Below are 7,419 nucleotides of genomic sequence, written 5' to 3'. Positions count from 1 at the left end.
TGGAGAGTTGTTCGGCAGGGATAATCATTTTACGAATCGATTTAGTAAACGGTTTGATATTAATTTAAATGGTTTTTTAATAATATTTAATATAAATATTTTTAAATCTTTTATATGATATACATATATTATGTAAAATTAATAAATTTGACTCAAATTTAAAAATTAATGTATTAATTATAAAAAATTTTGAGTTATTTAAATTTTATTTTATAATTTAATTCAAATTTTAATTTTTTTTAAATTAAATCGAGTTAAATTGAATAAAAAAAATTGATTCTTAAGTCAAGAAGAGTTCTGTTAGCCCCTAGTTGGGGAGGGTGGCTTCCATTCTTGGGCTTTGCTTTTGACAGATTTACGAATATGCCATAATGGGATGGATCCATAATTTTATTACTTTATAGGGTAAAATACACAAATAGCCCCCGACTACAAGGTATTACTTTGTTAAGTCTCTAACTATTAAAGTTATAAAATGATCCCTGAATTATGAGTCCTCCAATTATTAAAAGTTACAAAAATTATCATCTTACCATTTATATATTTCAAACTCGTTCTTTTTTGTTAAAAAAATGAAGATCATCTTAGCAGGACATTATCTTGTTGACTAAGATATGATAAAATTTGATCTCAGGGCCATTTGAGTTGTATTTTATGGATCGACTGTTCATTTACATTATATTGTTGAGTTAGTGTTTGAAAGATTATAACGTTGAGTCGGTGCTTGAAAGCAACGACAGTGCCAATATTCATTATTAAAATATGGTTTAATCATATCTTAATCATCATGATAATGTCCAACCTAGATAGCTGCCAATTTTTTTTAAAGAAAAATAGCGATTTTGGAATATATGAATAGTCGAGTGACCATTTTGTAACTTTTAATAGTCGGATGACTCAAAAAAACAATATCCTATATTCGAGAGACAATTTTTTAACTTTTAATAGTCGATGGACTCAACAAAATATCACCCTATAATCGAGGGACCATTTGTGTACTTTATCCTACTTTATATTATATTTTTTCTTTCGATGGAATAATCTCCCTTTTTTATCGAGTACAAGTTCTAAGATAAGGAAGAAAATAATCAATTGTTACTACATTGAATAATTTGGAAAATAAAATTGGTGAAACAAGCAGAATCTGCTTTTAATTGTCGTGGAACCAAGTGTTTTATACCTCTAAATTAGAAAATATTTTATATTTAAATATGTTCGACTTCTAGTTCTTTTATATGTTATATTATTAATCAATTTAAGATGAATCCATGAATAGTTTAAAGAGTAACTTCAGTAACCGAAAATGCCTTATAATATACGATTTTAATCAAATTTTTTTTGGATTTGTGAAAATAACCAATAAATTCGCAACGCGAACTCCAATTTCACAACACAGTTTCCAAATTCGCAACGCAGACTCTAAATTCGACACTTGATTTTCAAATTCACTACGTGAACTCTAAATCCACGACACTAATTCTAAATTCGTTCCCTTAACAACCGGTTTAGACCCGGCATCCTTTTCTTTCCTATAAACTAGCATGAGCCAAAGTAATGCTTTTATGCTAAAATATATATATAGTTTTCCTCTTTAACCTAACCGTAAGTAAAAAAGGTTAAAATATAAATTAGCGTCATAAATTTGGAGAATCGCGTTGCGAATTTGGAATTAGCGTCGTGAATTGGGAGTTCACATCGTGAATTTGGAGAATCGCGTTGCGAATTTGAAAACTGTGTTGCGAAATTGGAGTTCACGTTGCGAATTTATTGGTTATTTTCACAAATCCAAACAAAGTTGGTTAAAATCGTATATTATAAGACATTTTCCATCACTGAAGTTATTTTCTCTAGTTTAAATCGTATAAAAAGGTTTAATTAAAAAGTAAGTACCCAAACTATGTAACTTTTGTTTTAGATGCATAATTTTTTTTATCAAAATAGATACATAATATTTTATTTCGTTTTTATTTTAAGTTCGATATGTTAATAAAATTATCACAATCATTATTGACAAATGATCTGATTTTTATTTTTTTAACTTAGATTCCTAATTTCTAAAAAACATAAAATTCTTAATTTCCCACGAAACCCTCTAAAATATTTAACTCTCTCTAAAATTTCTAAAATCTTTTTCTCATTTCGTTATCTATTATCGTCAAACGTCACCCCGCCGTTGCAGCTATAACCAACCCAAAAATTGACGTTTGCATTTGCTTTATCATAAGAAAAAACTATTAAATTCATTAAAAAATAGATTTTATTACTAAAATTGAATCTAAATGCAAGATGAAATATATATATATATAGACTTATTTTTGTTCGGATTTATATTTATGTATATTATTTATATATTTATATATTTATAAATATATTAATATAGTATATTTTTTGAAAATATTTTTTTAGAAAATGATTTTTTGAAAATGTATATATTATATAGTTTTTAAAACATTTTAAAAACTTATATAATATATAATTTTGAAATTATTTTGAAATATATATATATATAATATAATTTTTAAAAACATTTTAAAAACTTATATAATATATAGTTTTGAAATCATTTTGAAAAACTTATATAATATATAGTTTTGAAATCATTTTTGAAAACTTATATAATATATAATTTTGAAAACATTTTTGAAAACATATATAATATATAGTTTTAAAAACATTTTTTGAAAACATATATAATATATAGTTTTAAAACATATTTGAAAATTATATAATATATAGTTTTGAAAACATTTTTTAAAATATATATAATATATAGTTTTAAAATATTTTAAAATATATATATATATATTATTTATTTTTATTTATATTATTTCATTTTATTAATTTTATTAATTTTATTTGTGGTTCAGGTCCAAAGTCTAGATTCGGGTCAAAGCTCAACCAAGCCTGCAAGCCTGACCAGCAAGTAGACCCGGTGGGAAGCCCAGCAAAGGTCTAGGGATTTTTTTTACACTTAGCACTGGCGCCGCAAAGGAGGTTCTCGAGGGGCATGTGAGGACCACACGCCAGTCAACACAGAAACAGTCGGCCGAGATCCCTGGGACTGAACCATCCCAGGGTGTTCGGTCAACCAACAACATCGAGATCATCAGGACCTAAAACAACCCCTTCGAAGGCTATAAAAGGGAGCCTCGTCGGAGGAGCAGGGGGTACCATACACAATAACAATACCAGTAAAGAACCAAGATCGAAGCCACAACCAAACCCAAAGCAACCGGTAGCCAAACACAACAACGCATCACAAAACAACCAAAGCAAAGTCACACAAAAACACAAAGAACAACCCAACTACACACGAAATACCAAAAAAGCAAACAAAAGAAGCCCGGTCTAGACTTGGGAAAGAAATGGCCGTCGAAAGGTGAAGAGTCGACGAATCAAGGGTAAAAAACCGAAACTTTCACTTTAGATCTACACCGTTTAAGGGATCTTTGAAGGATTTGGGTTTCAAATCGGTGTTGAGGGTGTTGAGAGAAGCATTTTGGTGAGATTTATTTTTTTCCTGCCGCCAGAGCAAAAGTCGGCACGACGGGGAGGCCACCAGGCGATGGCCGACCATCGGGCCGGTTTGATGGGTTGAGAGTTTCTCTCGTTTGGGGGAGAAGATTTTCTTCAGGAAATGAGAGAATGAAGGGAAATGTGGGATTTTTAGGTATTTATATACCAGGGACTACATTGTAATTAAAGGATAGTTAAATCCTTTCCGTCATCCTCCAACTTTTGAAGTGTAATTCATTTTGGTCACCTGTTTCAATTTTTCCTTTTTCATTTTATTCAATTTAATCCATGTTTATACTTTTTATATTTTACGAATTAACCCCCTAATTTTTTTTTCTCTTGCAGTTCATTTTTAGCATTAATTTCAAACTGTAAATTCTAATTTAATTCAATTTGATCCTTTTTTATTTTTTCGGGTTTTTTGTTAATATATATTTTCTTTACATTTTTCTATTTTTTATGTCAAAATTTAACCTTTTTATTTTATTTTTTCGTTTTATTTTATTATTTTTTCTTTATTTTTATTATTTTTCTTCTTACTCAATTTTATCTTTATTTATCTATTTTATTTATTTTATTATTATTATTATTATATTTTAATTTTTCTTCTTTTTTTTAACTTCATTTTCGTTATTATTTTATTATCCTTTTTAACATTTTTTACTTATTTTATTAGTATTTTTAAAACCTTTTTTTTGACCCTTTTTTCATTTTATTTGATATTTCTTTATTATTTTATTTTTTTTTCAATTTAAAACTCTTTTTGCCTTTTTCAGTAATAATCTCAATCGATCAAAGGTAAGTAATTCGAGTTGAATTTTTAAGTTTTAATTTAAATTTAAATTTTCGCAATTAAAGACAATCGACAAGTTAATTGGCACCGAAAGGGCAATACAATGGTGTTAATCCTTCTTTGACTGTAATCGACTCCCGAATCCAACATATTTCTGGTAAAACGCAAATCAGGTAAGAGGGTGTCCGATCCACCTAAATGTTTTTAAAACGATCGGTGGCGACTCTAACGTGTTCTATTTAAGTTAAAGCCCAATTTCGGGCCCACTTGAAAGATGGCCGTGACAGCTTGGCGACTCTGCTGGGGACAGGTAAGTGAGTCAGACCAGAATTAATTTCGGTTGTCTTTTTGAGCGAAAATTATAAGTTTAAATTCTAATTTATTTATTCGATTCTAATTATTTATCTTTGATTGTTTTTTAAATAAATAGTTATATTGACTTTTTTTAATGATTTCAGATTTTTGAAAAAGTTTTCATCTCTGGCTTTATACCCGAGCTCTGAACCCTTTTATGTGGAGGTGAAAGCGACGCCTTAATGAGAATTTATTCTTCGTATGGGCCTAGCAAGTAACATTTGGGATTCATATACCTTATGTCTTCGTGTGAATTTATTCACCGTGCGGGCATAAGGGATTGTATCCTCTCGAGTTTAACTTAGTCCACATGAACTTGTAATGGCCTTAGAACTAAAGGTCTGACAAGCCCAAGGGGACACCAACAAGGAGAACTCGGGTATCTTCTTTAGAACCTAAACCGGGAGACTACAGGTAATTAAACCCCACCCCAAAACCTCATTTTAAACCCTAGGCTATTTTGAGATTATTTCCTTCTTTATTTTCTGTTCAAAGCATGTGAACTATAAATTTATGCTATTAGGACTTGTGCAAAATTAACATACGGGATAGAGGTCATGTCCGGGTAGGAATAATAAGCATGTAGGTTATGGTCAGGAGACAATCTGCAAGACAATTCAACCAAGAAGGTGTAGTACCCGTAATCGAAAAATATGCCACTCTCCTACATTGTAAATGACTCAGAACAGACCGGGATTTACACCGAGCACATCAAAAGTTGACCTTTTGATGGCAAAATTTGCAAGGGAAGACAAAAAAAAAAAGGTTACTGACATGGGGAATCCCTTCAAAGACAACAAGAACATGATGGCAAAGCGATAGCTGAAACTGGAGGCCATTGTTGACGAATTCAAGAAACAAGCAGATAAACTTCGGATAGTTCCTATCGATGGAGGGATCCAATGGTGTTTTCGTTAGGGAACAGACTCAGCAGAGAGTGAAAACCAAAGATGTAGCCATTCGAGACTTCTTGGGACAAGTACAAAAAGCATCTCAGAGAGGTCGGAATGGTTCGACAGGGTATTCAACCAGTGACAGGAGAAGGCGGAAGATGAATTAACCTGTCAAAAGCTGTTCGGGGTCTAAAAGAATATACCTTTAAAAAAATTTGTCTCTAAAGAAAAAACACTTTTGTCCCCAATAAAGATTATTTATAATAACAGACTCGTTTTTGGATCAATGCCTTGAACATTTCATGTATCATGCATTCTTGCATATTTCGCATAATTTTTATTTTTTCCATTACATTCACATTAACTAACAAGATATGTCTCATAAAAAAGGGAACAAACACCGGGTTTACCTCCATAAGATTCGGACACGCGTCATCCTCATAATACTCGCGCAAAGTAAAATGGAAGCCAAGATTGCTCAACTTAAAGAGAACATGCTAAGATTACAGAAGGAACTTGAAGAAAAAATAAGTCAAAATCAACAAAATACCTTGGATTCCATCACTAGGAACCAAGACTTATTAGTTGACCAGATTATTTTAAGGTTGTCTGGCCTGAATCAAATGAATGCTCCTGGGGCAGGGGCATCTGAGGGGGTAGTTGTACCACCTACTCCACAATTGATAATTTCACTTGGAATCTTACCAGAACTTCAAAAATAATTAATATGGTTACTGCATTCCGAAATTTGGTGAGTAAGTCAAAACAAAGATGGTAGAAACGATCATTAAACAATGAGAAAGGTCGAGTAGAAAACCTCCCCTGAAGAAGAAAGAATGAAAGATCATCAGCATTTTCAATGCTAGCAAAGGTGTTATAATCTCCAAATCAAAACAAATTGCAACTGTACCACCAGGTACTTCTAGACAAGATTCGAAAGAACCAAGGAGAGAAAAGAAAAAGGAGCATTTCGATCCCATTCCCATAACATATAAGAAGCTTTACCAACAGTTGTTTGACGCACATATGGTGTCACCATATCCAGAAAAACCTCTAAAGCCCCCATACCCCAGATGGTATGACCAAAATACGCATTGTGAATATCATGGTGATGTTCCGAGGCATGCTATTGAAAATTACCTCACTTTTAAGAGGATTATCCAAAGAATGTGCAACAGGAGCTGGATTCATTTCAACAATTCAGAATCACCCAATGTTGCACATAACCCTCCATCTAATCATCAAGGAGAATGAGGAAAATGCAATCACTAAGGAGAAGGGTAAAAAGGCCAAAACCAAAGCCTCCAAAATGAAGTCACCTCTTACTTGGGTATGGAGGTAAATGATAAATGCGGGGTTTCTTGCACCATATCCTAGCACATCAGATTCCAAAGGTGACAGTCATTGTTGTTATCACAATGAAGACGGACACAATGTACAAGAATGTACCGAATTTAGAGCCTTGATCCAGTTAATGATGGACATAAAAGAGCTGGAATTTTACGATAAAAGCAGTGACACTCTTGAAGCAGAAATTCGTGTGTCTGAGGGTATTTTAAAAGAAGCCATGACAAGTGAAACAATTGAGAAATGAGGAGAAAGTGCATATGAAAGCCCTAATCTAACTAATGGGGCATCCTAATGAGGCTTTATTCCATTTTGTAGCATCATGTTTAAACTTTGTTTTTTTACTTTCTCATATTTCTCTTTGTAACTTGCTTTTGAACTTTCTCATATTTCATTTTATAAGGATATTTCAATGAATTTATGCTGAGCATTGAATCAAATTTACAACTTGAAATTCTTTGAATATTAACTGAGTTAAAAAACTTTGTAAATGATCAGAGTTATACATCTTTGACA

This window comes from Hibiscus syriacus, unplaced genomic scaffold (genome assembly GCF_006381635.1).
Source record: "Hibiscus syriacus cultivar Baekdansim isolate YM2019G1 unplaced genomic scaffold, ASM638163v2 tig00111582_pilon, whole genome shotgun sequence".
In the NCBI taxonomy this organism is placed as follows: Eukaryota; Viridiplantae; Streptophyta; class Magnoliopsida; order Malvales; family Malvaceae; genus Hibiscus; species Hibiscus syriacus.
This window is presented reverse-complemented; position numbering follows the sequence as displayed.